The 16,199-nt window shown below is 57.2% G+C and overlaps 1 long non-coding RNA gene across 1 annotated transcript; it reads right to left on the bottom strand.

Moving 5' to 3' along the window:
- Nucleotides 1-2,798: 2,798 nt before the first annotated feature.
- LOC142862385 (uncharacterized) lies at nucleotides 2,799-8,157 on the bottom strand. Its single transcript, XR_012913434.1, has 3 exons — nucleotides 7,931-8,157; nucleotides 3,127-3,358; nucleotides 2,799-2,906 (listed from the first exon to the last, which is right to left on the bottom strand). It is a non-coding gene; the product is annotated as an uncharacterized LOC142862385 (long non-coding RNA).
- Between the last annotated feature and the right edge of the window lie 8,042 nt (nucleotides 8,158-16,199).

The following is a 16,199-nucleotide window of genomic DNA, read 5'->3' as shown; positions in this document are numbered from 1 at the left end:
CCTCCCTCCAAAGCTCACTCTCTTGCCCTGCTCCCTTCTCCCCTCCTTCCCGCCCCACCCCCGGCTCCCTGTCTGTAGAAGGGTTAGAGAGGGGTAAGAGAAGGTAGTTAATCTTTTTTTTTTTTTTTTTTTTTTTGAGACAGAGTCTCGCTTTGTTGCCCAGGCTAGAGTGAGTGCCGTGGCGTCAGCCTAGCTCACAGCAACCTCAGACTCCTGGGCTCAAGCGATCCTCCTGCCTCAGCTTTCCGAGTAGCTGGGACTACAGGCATGTGCCACCATGCCCGGCTAATTTTTTCTATATATATTTTTAGTTGTCTAGCTAATTTCTTTCTATTTTTTTTTTTAGTAGAGACAGGGTCTCACTCTTGCTCAGGCTGGTCTTGAACTCCTGAGCTCAAAGGATCCTCCCGCCTAGGCCTGGCAGAGTGCTGGGATTACAGGCGTGAGCCACTGCGCCCACCCAGCCTAATCTTGACACTGTCATCAAAGGCTGGGCCTCTGGGCAGCTGAGACAGGCCCACAGGCGGTGCTGACTCTAGTCTTCCCCAGGTGAGGTTCGCTGTTCTGCTCCTTGGGGTCACCCTTTGCTGCCCCTAACCTTCCTCACCTTCCACCCACCTGGGCCTGGGCTGCCACCGCCACAGTGCAGGGACAGCGACAGCAGGGCTGGGTGAAGCCGGGCTGAGCCCTCACTGGCAGGAAGGGGGGGGTCTGATGCTCTCCTGCGGCCCCAGCCCCTCCCCTCGGTTCTAGCTGCTGCAGGTTTCAGGGGCCTCAGCCGGCTCAGTCACAGCCGGGGCCTGGCCTGAGGGTCTCCCCCGCTTGGTCCCACAGCCCAGCCTGGCCTCCCGCCTGGCCCGCCTGCAGAGCTTCGGGGCCGGGTGCCACTGTCCGAGGGGGCGAGCGCTGCACAGACGTGGACCTTCTCCTCGCTCGCCCTGCTGCTGAGATGCCCCGGGATCCAGCCCGCACAGGTGACTCCAGCCTCCCCCGGGCGGCCACCACGCTGGCCGTAGCGTGAAGGAGGGCGGGGGGACCCTCAGAGGACCCGCCCAGCCTCCTCTGGCCGCAGGGGCCGGAGCACGCCCAGACTTAGACTCCGTCGTGCTGGCCCTGCCTGGTCACCCCAAACCATTTCTGGAAGTGGTTGTAGTCAGGAAGGTGAGCCTCTTCTAGAAGCTTCTCCAGGTTCTTTCTGCAGGCTCTAGCTCGGTCCCATCCTTTCTCCCTGGGATGTCCTCAGTGGAGATGGAACCTTCTGGTTCCTGGCTTTTGTGGGAGAATTCGCCTTAAATCCAGTGTCCCTCAGTCTGCCTATTTTGGGGGCAAACTGACTCGATTTCCCGAGAGGCCTGAGACAGATCCCACTTGGCTCCCCTGCAGTTTGGCTTGGAAAGCAGCAGGCAAGGCCCGCATCTGGGGGTAAAGAGATGTCTCTTTCCTGTTTAGAAACCAGCTATTTTCCTGAATAACGAAACAAGGATGGTTATTCTTACTGCGGACACTCGGGAAGGATTTACGGCGGGCCAGTAACTGCGCCGGGCACTGTGTGTGGATTATTTCATTTAATTCTCATCAGAACCCCATCACGAAGGTACTGTTACTAGTTACGTTGTTCAGATAAGGAAACTGGCTCAGAGAGGTCAAATGGCTTGTCCAAGGCCACACAGCGAGGGAGAGGCAGGGCTGGGACTTGAACCCCTGCAATGCAGTCTCCCCGACAGCCCCGGCTGGTCCTGCCTGCCGTGGGGGACACCTCGCCGCACGGCCTGAGGGGAACCCCGCATATGGGGCCTCGGGGCTTCCCCTAATTCCCTGGCTCCGTGAACGACTTCTGGGGTCCCAGACTGAGGTCCCCCCACCCTCAGCTGCCAGAAATGGCAGAACCTGGAAACGACAGGCTTGTCCGGACCTGGTGGCGTCCCATGGAATTGGATGAGATGTTTGTCTTTTTTGGTTTTTTCTTTTTAATAGCTTTCTTTATTGAGAGAGAATTCACACGCCATACAGCTCACTGTTTACAACGCAACGGCTTCTAGCATATTCTCAGAGCTGTGCAACTATCACCACGATTGACTTTAGAACATTCCCATCGCCCTGAAAAGAAACCGGGACCCTTTAGCTGTCTCCCCCATCCTCATCCTCCCATCCCCCAGCCCCTGGCGACCTCTTGTCTGCTTTCCCCTCTGTGGCTTTGCCCGTCCTGGACGTTTCACAGACTTGACGTCTCGGGGTGACCTCTGTGTCTGGCTTCCTTCCCTCAGCACAGTGTTTGCAAGGTTCATCCGCGTTGTAGCACGAAGCAGAATTTCTTTTTTATTGCCGAATCATATTCCATTGTATTGATGAGTTGGTTTTTTCTTTAATGCTTTCTCTGTCATTCTCAAGAGGCTTTTAGAGTCAGAACTGGATTCCAATTCTGACTCTGTGTTGTGTGACTTGGGCCTCTGGCTTGTCTCTGTGCCTCAGTTTCCTTAGTTGGGGATATTTGGGTACACGGGCCCTACAGAGTGTTGGGGGTGGTTGATGCCTTTAGCTGAGGACCTGCCTTGGTCCTGCCCCTCCCTGGGGGCTGTCCGTGGGTGGAACGGGCTGCCTCCTGCCTCCTGGGGGCGAATCCGCCCAGGCCCGAAGGCCCTCGGCGGGGTCTCGAGAGCGTGTGTGCTCACGCCGTCCCAGGCGCCTGTCTGAGCGCCTGTTTCCTGCTGGACGCTGCCCGGGCTCCGGGGAGGGGCCAGCCGGACCCCCGAGGCTGGTGTTTTCCTGGGAGAGAGAAACCGCCGGCAGGGCCCAACACGGACAAGGTGGTCTGAGATGCTCACACGTGGTGGGGATGAAATGAACAGCGTGCGCGGCCAGTGGTGTAGACGGGAGGGTCGGGGGCCTCTGAGGAAGCAGCGTTCTTGCTGAAGGAGAAGAAGGGGGTGGCTGTCGGTTGGAAGATGTGGGGAAAGGGCCTCCAGGGAGGAACAGGGAGTGCAAAGGCCCTGGGGCAGGAAAGAGCCCTGGGTGTCCCACGCACCTGCTAGGGTGCAAGAGGTGTAAGGAACAGGTGGGTGGATGTGTGCCGCTGTGTGGAGTCAGACAGACAGACAGACAGACACACACACACACACTCACACTCACACTGTCACATACACACACAGCGTCCTGACAGCCAGACTGCGGTGGCCGGCATCTGGATCTAGAAGAGACAGCGCCCTGGAGCTGAGGGAGGTGTGCACTGGGACTCGAGGAGGGTCTCGGCCGGCGTGGGCAGCAGGGCGGGGGCGGGAGAGGCCAACGCCGTGGCTGCGGGCAGCGCGGTGCAGAGGGCCGTGTCTGCAGTCGCCGCGTGTGTTGGGAAGCGGCTGCAGGGCTGAATGCACGAGAGATCGAGATGACGTTTTTGACGAGATGACACATGACATGGTACAAAAGGACATAGTTAAAAGTGAGCCCCCCTCATCTCCCAGACCCCTGACCCCTTGCCCAGAGGCCGGCCCGTCCCTGGCGTGTGGCGCCTTCTTCCCGGCGCACCCTGCGTGCTCACAGACGTGAGATCCGCGCGTCTGGGTGGCCCGTTCCTATTTTTACGCCGCATCCTGCATCTCGCTCTGGCCACTCGGCAGCTTGGAGAATTTTCCCCGGCAGGGCGCGTCCAGCTGCCCGCGCCTGTTAAGGGGCTCGGTGTGGCCCGAGTGGGCCACGTGGACTTGGCCGTCCCCACTGACGGGTACGCGGGCGTTTCCCGCCTTTGGCTGCTGGCAGTCTTGCCGCCGTGATCTCCCCTGTATGTGCCACTCTCACCTGCCGCCCAAAACACGGGGCAGGGGCTGGGGGCGGCCCCAGGGGGCCTTCTGGCTCAGCCTGGCATGTCCCCTTCCCATCTCAGACCCAGATGGCGGAGACAGCGGGGGTGGAACCCGAGCAGCCTGCTGTACGAGTGGGAGGAGAGGGGTCCCAGGCTGCGGTGGCCACAGCGGTCACATTAGTGAGGAGGCTGTGCCTGGCTCAGACCACCAGCTCTGAGGTTAAGTGGCTTCTGCAGCCCCAGGCCAGAGTCTTCCCTGAGACCGAGTCCCTGGGACACCCTCCTCTCCTGCTCATGTTCTTTACGGCCCAGCCTCCTAGGTGTTTAGTGTCGGGGCTGCTACGTATGGCTGGGCAGGTTGCGCACGGCACAGTTGTGCGTGGTCGCAAAAACAGAGAGGAAGTCTAGATGCTGTGTACCGAGCCAGCGCCCCAATCCAGGTTGGACACGAGCAGAGAGGAAGACTTTTCCTCATGCCGATAAGCTAAGGGCCTCGCTTTTACTCTCTACTTTAATCCTATTAGTAACATTCTTATCATTGTGCCCATTCCGTAGAAGAGGAAACTGAGGCTTGCAGAGTTTAGGAAATGTGCTCCAAGCCACCCAGCTAGTAAGCGACAGAGCCGGAGTGTGAACGCGGCAGGCCGGCCCACAGCAGGGTTTCTCACCCTGGGTGCTGCTGACACCTCCGGCCAGATCATGCTTCGTTGCAGGGCCGTCCTGTGTCTTGGGGGATGTTTAGCGGCATCCCTGGTCTCTGCCCACTAGATGCCAGCATCACCCCCATCCACACTGGTCACAGCCAGACGTCCCCGGGGAGCACAGTTGTCCCTGGTTGAGAACCACTGCTCTGTGGCCTGTGCTCTAACCATTGCCCTGCCAGGCCTCCTGAACTGATGGGAAGACAGGCCCGCTTCCTCCCGTCACCACTCTCTGACCCACTGACCACACGTTTCTCCTGGCGGAGGTGGCTCGAGGCAAGGCGTGCTGTGTCTCCCCTCCCGGATCCTGGCTGTGCCGGCCCCAGAGGGCGTGTGTGGCTGCCCCATGGCACTAAAAAGGAAATTATACCCACCAGGGAGGTCCCCTGGGTTCGAGGGGTGAATAGCTAAGGGCTCTGTTCCTGAAAATGGCTTTCCAGGGACACATCAGTGCAAGCCAAGCGGCTCCCGGGCCCCCTGGGGCTGCCGGTTGCCAGGGGGACGGACCCCCGGGCTTCAGCTTGAAGTGCCTCTGCCCCTCCCCGTCGCCGGTGGGCAGGAGACGAGGTTTGGTTTTCAGTCCGGAAACAAAACCCCAGGACTCAATGCTCAAAAGAGAGCAAATCCCCAGCCTGGCCCTCCGCACAGGGCCCCGGAGTTTCAACGTGGGGGGCAGCAGGTGGGGACGTCCCAGGGAGCGGGGGAGGAGACAAGTGAGCAGTGGCCCCCGGGAACTGGTGGGTAGATTTCCAGGAACCCTGCAGGCTGGTGGCTAAAATGTTGCCATTATCATGCATCAAGATGTCTCAACTTTGTTGATTAAGGGATACAAAGACACACTTAGCAGAAATTAGACCTGGTGTTCCATAGATCGGCAGGGTGATTATAGTTAACATGGATCCACTGTACATTTTGAAGTAGCTAGAAGAGAATGATTTGAATGCTCCTGGCATAAAGAAAAGATAAACGTTTAAGGTAGTGGATGTCCCAACTACCCAGATTGGATTATATCAATCTAGCAAATTATCACAGGTGCCTTGAAAATATCTGCATCTACTATGTAGCAATCAGTGAATAAGTTTACAAAAACAAAGTGAATTATGTTAGAAACAAAGGTAATAAGTACTCAACACCATTACCACCTAGTCATTTAACCACATTTTACTATTATCTCGAGGTTCGTCACGTCTATTTTAACTGCAGTGTGGAAATACAACACGATGTGCTACTGCTCACGTCTCCCCAAGTCTGTCTTTAGCGATGGCACATTGGTAGTTCGAAACGGGCCCGGGTGGGAGCATTTACACCATGGAAATTGGCAAGCATGGAAGTTGAGTGTAGGACGGCTGCCTGAGAGTGTGGGTTTGGGAGCTGCAGAGTCACCCGGGTTCAAGTCTCAACCCTGCCACCAAGTAGCTGTGTGGCTGCTGACACCTGACTCAAGCGCTCTCTGAGTGTCACTTTGTCCTTTGTCAAGTGGGGATAATGACAGCCCCTGCTCTTAGGGTGTTGGAGGATTAAATGACACGGTTCAGATGATCAGAACACTGCCCGATACATAGTAAAGGCTCCTTACTAAGTGACTGGTGGTCTTGCTGCTGTTGCCGTTATCCTTTGGTGTTAGTGGCGATGGCAGCCGCCTTCCTCCCTGTATCTATGCAGGGAGCCTCGTACCCTTTGCCTCCATCCTGTGCCTTCCCAGCTCTGCCCTTTTTCTACTGTTGTATTTTTTCCTTCCCTGCTGGAGGGAAACCAGGGTGAGACTCCCACGGCCCCTTCTGCTGCACCTGGCTCTGGAAGGCTGATTCCGAGCCCAGCACTTGTCGCGAGAAGCCTCCCCCGAGCAGGAGGAGCACGCCAGGGCGGGCCCCAGCTGCCCTCAGGTGGGCAGGTGCTCAGCCAGACACAGCAGTGTGCCATCTGTGCACGTGTCCCAGCCCCAGGAACCAGGGGTCATTTGGGGCAAGGCGGCCGCCAGCCGGGGGGACAGCAGCTGAGCCTGCTAGGAAGGAGGGAAGCAGGTCTGGAACTAAAAGTGCCCAGGGGAGCTGCCCTAAAGTCCTGGGTGTTCTAAGAATAGGGAACCCAGGTCTCAGGCATTTATAAAGGGCTGCCCCAAACTGTGGTGAGAGAGTGTCTTTTTTTATTTTTTTATCTTTTGAGACAGAGTCTCTCTGTTGCCCAGGCTAGAGTGCTGTGGCATCAGCCTAGCTCACAGCATCCTCAAACTCCTGGGCTCAAGTGATCCTCCTCCTGCCTCAGCCTCCCCAGTAACTGGGACTACAGGCATGTGCCACCACGCCCAGCTAATTTTTTCTATATATTTTTAGTTGTCTAGCCAATTTCTATTTTTGGTAGAGACAGGGTCTTGCTCTTGCTTAGGCTGGTCTTGAACTCCTGACCTTGAGTGATCCTCCTGCCTTTGCCTCCCAGAGTGCTAGGATTACAGGCGCGAGCCACCGCACCCGGCCGAGAGAGACCCTTTAAGGCCGCCACTGGTCAGGGCCAGGCGTGGTGGTGGCAGTCGGCCTGCACAGGGCTGGCCTGTGTGTCCTGCAGGAGGAAGTAAAGACAGAGCTAGGGTGGCCCCGGCCCCGCCAGCAGAACGCGCACGGCGGGAAGGCTGTCTAGACTGTGGTGGGTGGCCGGCTGGCCAGGGAGGGGTCTGTGCTGCAGCCCGCGTCCTGCCGAGGTCGGGCTGTGTGCACAGGGACCCGGCCACGGCCACACAGAGCGGTGCAGGCCCAGGGCGAGGGCGGCAGGTGGGCCCTGCGTGGGCAGGGCCTGCAGTCCTGGCCTCAGCTGAGCCTGGAGAAGCGCGGAGGCCACGGATGCCCAAGCCTGCGACTGCAGGGCCCCTGGCGGGCTTCCTAGACCAGACATCTCCCCACGCCCTCGGGGCACGCGCTGAGTAGGGTCCTTCATTTCTTTGTGAGTTTTGGGCACTCGGCAACCCCCAAAACACCCTCTGTTAGCCCACGACTGTTAATAATTCCGTGAACCGAAACGAATTGGAAGAGACTGCTACCTCAGTAAACGTGTGACACACGCTAAGGCTCGCTGCGGTAATTCGATCACAATCCTAGTGAACGTTTCTTGAGCTTCTGTTACACTGCCAAGCCCATAGATGTGGGCCCCTGTCTACTTCCACTGCCCTGTCCCTGTCCCATACATGGCGGGAGGCAGGCGCTCAATTAAAGCCTATTAAAGACTGAAAGTGGACGCGGCTGTGTGCGGGCTGGGGTGCCGTGGGGGGAATCGGGTCCGCAGCCTCATCTCACCGGGTCTCGCGACCCCTCGGGAGAAGGTCGTGGTGTCGTTCCCGCTTTCTCCGAGGCCGAGCTCCCCTGGAGACAGAGGGGGTGGGGTGACCTTGGGGGTTCCTCCGTGCTGCCGGGTGTCTCACGCCTGCCCCCCCCAACCCCAGGCCGTGGACCTGTTCCCGACGCTGGTGTCCGAGCTCCGGGGCCTTTCCGCGGCGGACGAGCTGACGGAACCGTGGGGGCGTCCCTCCTGCAAGCACCGGGACGGCGGGTAAGCGCCTCCCTCCGCGTGGGGGTCTGGGCCCGGAGCCGGCTCGGGGGTCCCTGGGTGGCGGAGGGCGGTCTTGGTGCTGTCCCGGGTCCCCGGTGAGGGACGGACGGACGGATGACGGTGTCTCGTCCTAGCCCCGCGACGCTGACTTGCCCTTCAGTTCAGGGACGTGTGCCAAGAAGGGGATTAAGTGGGAGCCTGGAGGTTCCCACGGGCCAAGCTCGGTGCTGCCTGAGACCAGAGGCTGAAGGGCCTGGCAGATAAAGCCGGCCATTGTTCCCTGGACAGGGACCCTCTTGCTGGAATTAGTGTCCCGATGCATGCTGGGGCCCGCCTGTAGGGGTGGGGGGCGGGGCTGCACGGGAAGTCGGTTCGGGGCAGGGCCGGGATCTCCCCACCCAGACGCTCTGCCCAGCTGGGGCTGGTGGAGACTCCCCGGCCAGAGGGGACGTCTGGGGAGCTAACCCCACCAGCTCAGGGCTGTCCCCTCCCAGGGTCCAGCCATCCACGAGGCCCCTGAGATACAGACTTCAGGCCCGTGAACTTTTTTCAAAGACACTCAAAAATATTTTGAGACCTGAAAAAAATGTTTATTGACTCCAAAGCATGAAAGAAAGCCCGCCCCCTACAACAGCAACTTTTCTAAGCGTTTCACTGAATGGCTGCAAAACGTAGTAGCTAAGGGGTAGATCTGTTTTCAAGCCATTTATCTAGATTCATTCATTTAGTCTTCACAACAGCCCACGGGGCAGTGTTCATCCTTTCCATGTTAGAAACCAAGGCACAGAGCGGTTAGGTAACTTGCCCGACATCACACAGCAGAGCTGGGATTTGAATCCTGGGGGACTGTACTTCTCTGCCCCATTCTTGTGGGCTTCACTATAAGTGATATTTGACGGGGCGTGTTGTGATAACCTTTGACGTGGGGGGGGACGTCTGAGTCCTTGTATGGAGCTGCCTGTTCTCCTGGCGACACCGGCCCCTCCCCCCATCAGCCTGGGGTTTCCCAGACTCTGGCTCTGGCCCTCTGACCCCACGTCTGGAGGGCTGTCTCTGCCCACGTGCCGGTGGGTTTGCCCGTTGGGGGGTGGGAGGCGGTGTGTCTGTGTGTTTGGGTGTGGGTGCGTGTGCGAGCTGGCGTCGCCGGCACGCCTCTCGGTCTCCCCCACCCCGCCACCCGCACAGGGCCAGGTGGGCTATGGAGGCGCCAGGGCGAGGGGGGCAACGGCGCCCTCAGCCCGCCGTGGTCTTTGTGGCAGTGGGGGGTTACCGGGGTGCACTGGGGCCGGGGGCCTCGCGGCAAGGGGCTCCCGTAGAAGGGCAGCGGCAGGGCCGGCCCGTTTGGTGGCTGAGGCCCAACGGGGCCGGCAGGGGCAGGGCAAGGCGGACGGGCCGGGCGGTGGGCAGGAGGGGAGCGCCAGCCCTGGGGGTGCTGGGCCCCGAGGCCTCGGGCTGAGGGTCCCTGTTAGACACTGATAATCCCCCACTGGACTCATTTCCATTAGGGTCTCGTTCGATTTTATTTTATTTTATTTTTTTTACTAGACAAGAGCCAGGAAGGACTCTTGCTCGACCTTTATCCCCCCAGGGACCCTCATGGCTTGCCCGCCAGCCTTCCCAACCTGGAAGATAACTTAGTCTTTTAGGTCACAAACAGCCCTGCATGACGGACCGTTAGTCCATCTTGTAGATGACGAAACTGAGGCTCAGAGAGGTACAGTGACCACCCTGAGGTCACACAGCCGGCACGTGTTGGGACTAGGATTGAGACTCAGGTCTGACCTTCAAGCCCACGACACCCCCTGTCCCTCCTGGGCGGCACGTCAGAACTCCTTGCGCAGGCTACACGTCCGAGTTCTGCGAAGCCACTGCTGCTTGCCGCTGTTTCCCCAATGGGACACGTGTCTCAGTCGCCAGCTCCCGAGAGGGCCTGGTGTGTGGGGACAGCGGGCCGGTGTGGGCGTGGGGAGGCCTTTGCTCTGGGCGGTGCCAGCTCCAGCTCTGTCCCTCACCGCCCCCTGCGACTTGCCCCATGGGCCCCTTTGTGTGGAGTCAGCTCATGCAGCTGCTGGAGACACAGGACCCCCGAAACGGCCCCCCAGGACGCCCTCCCCACGACTCCTCAGCCGGGAGTTCCGCCCGGAGACGTGGAAACACACGTCCTGTTCCGACGTCACCTTCCGCTCAGGTACGGCTGTCCTGGGCAGCCCCTGTCCTGCTCTGGGCCACAAAGGCGCGGGGACCCGGAGCCCCGGCTGCTGAGGCGGGTGGCGGGGGCGCTGCTTCCTCGGGTGAGGTGCTGCTGTGCCACCTGCTCGGGGTGTTGCCGTGTCCCCGTAGCACCTGCCGCTTTTGTTGGGAAAGATCAAAAATAGTCAAATTAGCCGTCTTATGGCATTCGGCTGAATGCTTCCAACTTCTCTCTGAACCGGCTCTTTTTAGCTTATTTTAAGAAGGAAACTTCCCATCACTACGATTAATGGCAAAGCAATTGAACTCTCTGCAGAGAGGCAATCCTAAAACGAAATACCGTGCGGCCGGCGGCAGGTAATGAGCACTGTCGTTAAACTCTCCTGGATTGCGTTGGCGGCGGAGGGCTGTGCCTTTTGAAAACTGGTCTTCCCTGTGCTAAAAAGAGAGAGATCAGCGCCGCACTGACACTGCCTCTTGGTTGTGGTTAAACAGAGAATCCGTCGGGGAGCCTCTTTCTAGCCAGGGCTCCTAAGCCACCCCAGCTGTTCTTGGACACCTGTTGGGGGGTCGTGGGGTGCCCTGGGCACTTCTCTCTGCCCGTCGGGGATGCAGGCGTGTGCGTGACCCTCTGTCCTTGACAGGGCTCGAGGCTGTGTCCCATCCTGGCCGAGAAGATGCACCACGTGTCCAGCCCTGTCTCAGGCTGTGGCCTCTCGTAGCCAGGCCCTGCCGTGGGAGGGGCATGGAACAGTCCGGTCCCCTTTCCTTTGTCCTAGTGTCCGGCAGCCTGGGAGCCAACCCAGAGGGGACCCTTCTCTTCTCCCCTGCCTCCTTCCTTCCCCGTTCTGCTGCGGCCAACCTGACCGCTCGTGCCGTAGGCTGCGCCTTCAACCCCCTGGAGGTAAGAGGAGGGCCTTGCTGCAGTCACCCCAGGATCTGTCCTGGACTTGGGGCCAGAAATCATCCCATCCACTTACCTGTCCGTCCATCCATCCCTTCTCTCCGTTGTTCTACCCCCAGTCCCTACATCCATCCACTCACCCATTTTTCCCACCATCCACCCATATATTCACCCACCCACCCACCCATAGATACATCCGTATATCTGTCCATCCACCCACATCCCTCTCACCTGTCCACCCAGACCCCTCTCATCCATTCAACCACCTTCCCATCCACGCCCCAACCTTCCCAGACGTCCTTCCATCCGTCCGTCCATCCATACATCCATCTACCCTCCCACCCATCCATCCTTCTGTCCATCCGTCCATCCATACATCCATCCACCCTCCCACCCATCCATCCTTCCGTCTGTCCATCCATACATCCATCTACCCTCCCACCCATCCATCCTTCCATCTGTCCATCCATACATCCATCTACCCTCCCACCCATCCATCTGTTCATCTATTTGTCCATTTATCCCTCCATCCACATCCATCCATCGTCCTCTGACTCATCCATCCTCTCTCCAACTGCCCACCCACCAGCCATTGCCCGAACACGCACCCTCCACCTGGCATGGGCGGGGCTCTGGGGCGGGGCGGGGTGGAGAACGTGGCAGACTCCGTCCCTGCCCTTCCGGTGCTGCTCACAGCCCAGAGGGGAGATAGGTCAGACATGAACAAGCGCATTGATGAGCAGTGACGGCTTTGGTAGTGCACCGGGCAGGGGACGTTTGGGCTGAGACCTGCAGGGCGAGCGTGTGCGCAGCACGGGCAGGGCTAAGAGCCCGCCTGGGAGGGGACCAGCGAGTGCCAGGATCCGGAGAAGGGAAAGGGCTGGGCGTGTTGAAGGAACAGAGCAGATAGGGGCGTGGGGACATGGCGACATAGGAGGGCAGGGGCAGCGGGGCTGGGTCATGGCTGGGTTCAGGGTGGGGAGTGACGTGATGCCATTTGTGCATCTGGCTGTCGTGTGGAAAACGGGTCGTGGGGCAGCAATGGGACAGGGAACACGTCTGCGGCCGTCTGTCCAGCCTGTCCACAGATTGCTGGGGCGCTGCCGCCTCTCCTTCCCAGGCGTCTGGGGCTCGGCTGAAGGAGGGTGTTCTGTGCCCTTTCTCGACCGCTTCCAATTTCTGGAGAGCAGGGCCCGTCACCCAGACTTTGCCAGCGGGGGGATGGGCTCGGATGCGCCGAGGGCTGATCTCTGGAATTCTCTCCCGGTGCTGTCAGACGTCTGCATGGGAGGAGGGAGGGAAGGATGGACGGAAGGGAGGAAAGGTGTCCGTAAGAAAGGAGAAGTAGGCGGATGAACAGGATGGATGGCTGGTGGGTGGAGGGAAGTGAGGGTGGATGGAGGTGGAGGGGTAGCCAGGTGGATGGACAGGAAGGATGGATGGATGGGCGGGTGAGGGTGGATGGACGGGAAGGATGACAGGATGGGCAAACAGAGGGGTGAGTGGACGGGCAGATGGAGGGAAGAGGGGACAGGAGGAAGGATTCATTCTTCCATCCATCAGATTTTGAGGACCATGCAGGCCAGGTCTTCATGGTGCCTAGAGAGAGACACGAGTCCCTGCCCTCATCTAGGGCCTTGCAAGGGAGACACGCAAATGAGTGTCCATGTCGTGGGTGGGACGGAGGAGGTGGCATGGCGTGGGAGATCTGGGAAGGCTGCCTGGCAGTGGTGACATTGAACCAGGCCTTAAAGGCCCAGCAGGCGCTCTGGCTGAGAGGCACCTGCCACGCAGATGCGGAGCCTGCGGGTCTCCCAAGCTTGCGCCCCTTTCCCTGAGCCCAGGTGGGCGCGGGAGCCCAGAGTACCCACCCTGCAGCTCCTGATGGCCTGAGTGGCTGAGTGGCTCTTCCCTGGGCCCCCCGGTTTCCCTCCCCAGCTGGGGCTCCGTCTGGAAAATGCCGAGGAAATGGCCCGCAGGCTGTCTGGTGGGAAGTCATTCTGGGATCAGGAAGAAGAGAGAGGGGACCAGCCTGGGAACCCCCCGGGGCCAGGGCGGGCTCCGCAGCCAGCCGGCCCTGCGTGTCCAGGAGAGACAGCCAGGAACACGAGGGACCTGCGGCAGGAGGTAAAGGACGCGGCCACAGCCACCTGCTGCCCGTGTGTGCCCACCCGCGTCACGCTTGGGCCTTTGCCCTGGGGACTCGGGTGTCGGTGAGCTCTGACTGCCCACTCCTCGTGGAGGCAGGTCAACGCGTCGCTGGCCTGCCTTATCTCAGTAACTGGCTGTTGAGGTGTGACCTGCATGTAGGAGAGTCACGTGTACAGCTCCATGCTCGTCCTCAACACGCCCGTGTCCCCAGCACCCAGGCCCCTCTCTGCACCCCGGGGACCCGCGCTTCTGCCTCCCTCTGCAGTTGGCACCCGTCCCTAACCAGGGCTAACCACTGTGCTGACTTCTGACAGTGCAATTAGTTCTGCTTTCTAAAAATCAGCTTTGTTGAGGTCTAGTTGACACCTGATAAATGGTGCATGAGTAAGGCATGCATTTTTAAATTTTATTTTAGTGATGGGGTCTTGCTCTGTCACCCAGGCCAGAGTGCAGTGGTGTGATCACAGCTCACTGCAGCCTCAAACTCCTGGGCTCAAGCAATCCTCCCACCTCAGCCTCCCGGAGTGCTGGGGTTACAGACATGAGCTACTGCACCTGGCCAAGGTGTACAATTTGATAAGCGGTGACACATGTATACACCCAAGGAGCCATCATCATGATAAAGCTAATGAACATACCCACCACCTCCAAAGGTTGTCTCTTGTGATCCTTAATAATCCCTCCTGCCCTGCCTCTGTCCCTAGAAACTACTGAGAGGCTTTCTGTCAATATAGGTGAGTTTGCATTTTCTAGAATGTTCCATAAATTGGGTCATTCAACGTGAATTTTTTTCTTTAAGGCATGCACTCTTTTGTTTGGCTTCTTTCATCCGGCAGAATTATTTTGAGATTCATCTATGTAGGGTGTATTAACAGTTTCTTTCTTTTTATCTCTGAGTACTAGTCCGTTGTATGGATGTGCTATAGTTTGCTTATTTATTCACCTGTTGATGAGGTTTGAGTTGTTTCCGGTGTTTGGCTATTAAAGAGAGCTGCTGTGAGTATTTGTGTGCAAGTCTTTGTATGGGCAGCTGCTTTTTCATTTCTCCTGGATAAAATATGTAGGAGTGGCTGGATCATGTGATTGGTATATGTTTAATTTTCTCAGAAACTGCTAAGCTGTTTTCCAAAGTGATGGTATCATTTTGTATTCCCACCAGCAGTGTGAAGGGTTCCAGTTTCTCCACGTCCTCACCAACGCTTGGTGTGGTTAGACTTTTTAATTTTCGCCATTCCAATGATGTCTAGTAGTATCTCGTGGCTTTAATTTGAATTCCCTTAATGACTAATGATGTTGAATGTGTTTTCATGTACTTATTTGTGAGCCATGTGTCACCTTTTGTGAAGTGTATGTTCAAATCTTTCGCTTATTTTCTTTATTGGATTGTTTTCTTATTATTGAGTTTTGAGAAGTCTTTTTTTTTTTTTTTTTTTGAGACAGAGTCTCACTTTGTTGCCCAGGCTAGAGTGAGTGCCGTGGTGTCAACCTAGCTCACAGCAACCTCAAACTCCTGGGCTCAAGCGATCCTCCTGCCTCAGCCTCCCAAGTAGCTGGGACTACAGGCATGCACCACCATGCCCGGCTAATTTTTTGTATATATATATTTTAGTTGGTCAATTAATTTCTTTCTATTTTTAGTAGAGACGGGGTCTCACTCAGGATGGTTTCGAACTCCCAATCTTGAGCAATCCGCCCGTCTCGGCCTCCCAGCGTGCTAGGATTACAGGCGTGAGCCACCGCGCCCGGCCTTGAGAAGTCTTTATTTATTCCAGAAACAAGTCTTTAGTCAGATACGTGACTCAGAAATATCTTCTCCCAGGCTTGGTGTGTCTTTTTGTTCTCTTAATGGCATCTTTCAAAGAGCAGAAGTTCTTAATTGTGATGAAGTCAAGTTTATTAATTTCTTTTTATTTTTTTCTAAGACAGAGTCTCACTCTGTTGTCCAGGCTAGAGTGAGTGCCGTGGCGTCAGCCTAGCTCACAGCAACCTCAAACTCCTGGGCTCAAGCGATCCTCCTGCCTCAGCCTCCCAAGTAGCTGGGACTTCAGGCATGTGCCACCATGCCCAGCTAATTTTATATATATGTGTGTGTGTGTGTATATATATATATATATATATATATATATATATATATTAGTTGGCCAATTAATTTCTTTCTATTTTTATAGTAGAGACAGGGTCTCACTCTTGCTCAGGCTGGTTTCGAACTCCTGACCTGGAGCGATCCTCCTGTCTCGGCCTCCCAGAGTGCTAGGATTACAGGCGTGAGCCACCGCGCCCAGGCCTATTAATTTCTTTTATGGATGGTGCTTTGTGTGTTGTACGTCAGCAAAGTTTGCCTGATGGGACATCACACAGACTTTCCTAGACCTTCTGCACGTTTCCAGAGTGTGTTCTCTCTGTGGCTCTGTCCTCCCCATACCCTGCCCTGTGACGTCCAGCCACCTTGGCCTCCCCAGACTCCCAGCTCCTCAAGTCGGGGGGGGGGGGGTCCCGTGTTCAGCCTCTGTTGCCCCTCCCTGAATTCCAGCCTGGACGTGCTCTCTGGGCAGCAAACTGTACTCGCCTCGCTTGTTCCCACCTCTCGGAGTTCGTCGTCTTGCGTGGACTAACGTCTGGAGTCTGGCGACCTCTAATGAATCTGTTTCATGGGGCTCCCAGCTGTGCCACGTGGATGGGAACATCTCCTTCCCACCACTCCAACTCGGTTGGCCACAGAAATCAAGTTCAGTTCCTTCTGTGAACTTCATATAAATGAATCATTCACCCTGTACTCTTTTTAAAGCAGAGATGAAATTTACATATATAAGATTAGCTATCTCAAAGTGCAAAATTCAGTGGTGTTCAGTACATTCGTGGTGCTATGTCACCATCACCTCCAGATAGTTCCAGAACATTGTCATCACCCCCAAATGAAACCCTCTAC

The sequence above is a fragment of the Microcebus murinus genome, chromosome 19, assembly GCF_040939455.1.
Source record: "Microcebus murinus isolate Inina chromosome 19, M.murinus_Inina_mat1.0, whole genome shotgun sequence".
NCBI classification, from domain to species: Eukaryota; Metazoa; Chordata; class Mammalia; order Primates; family Cheirogaleidae; genus Microcebus; species Microcebus murinus.
The sequence above is the reverse complement of the archived record's forward strand: the minus strand, read 5'-3'. Positions and strand labels throughout refer to the sequence as shown.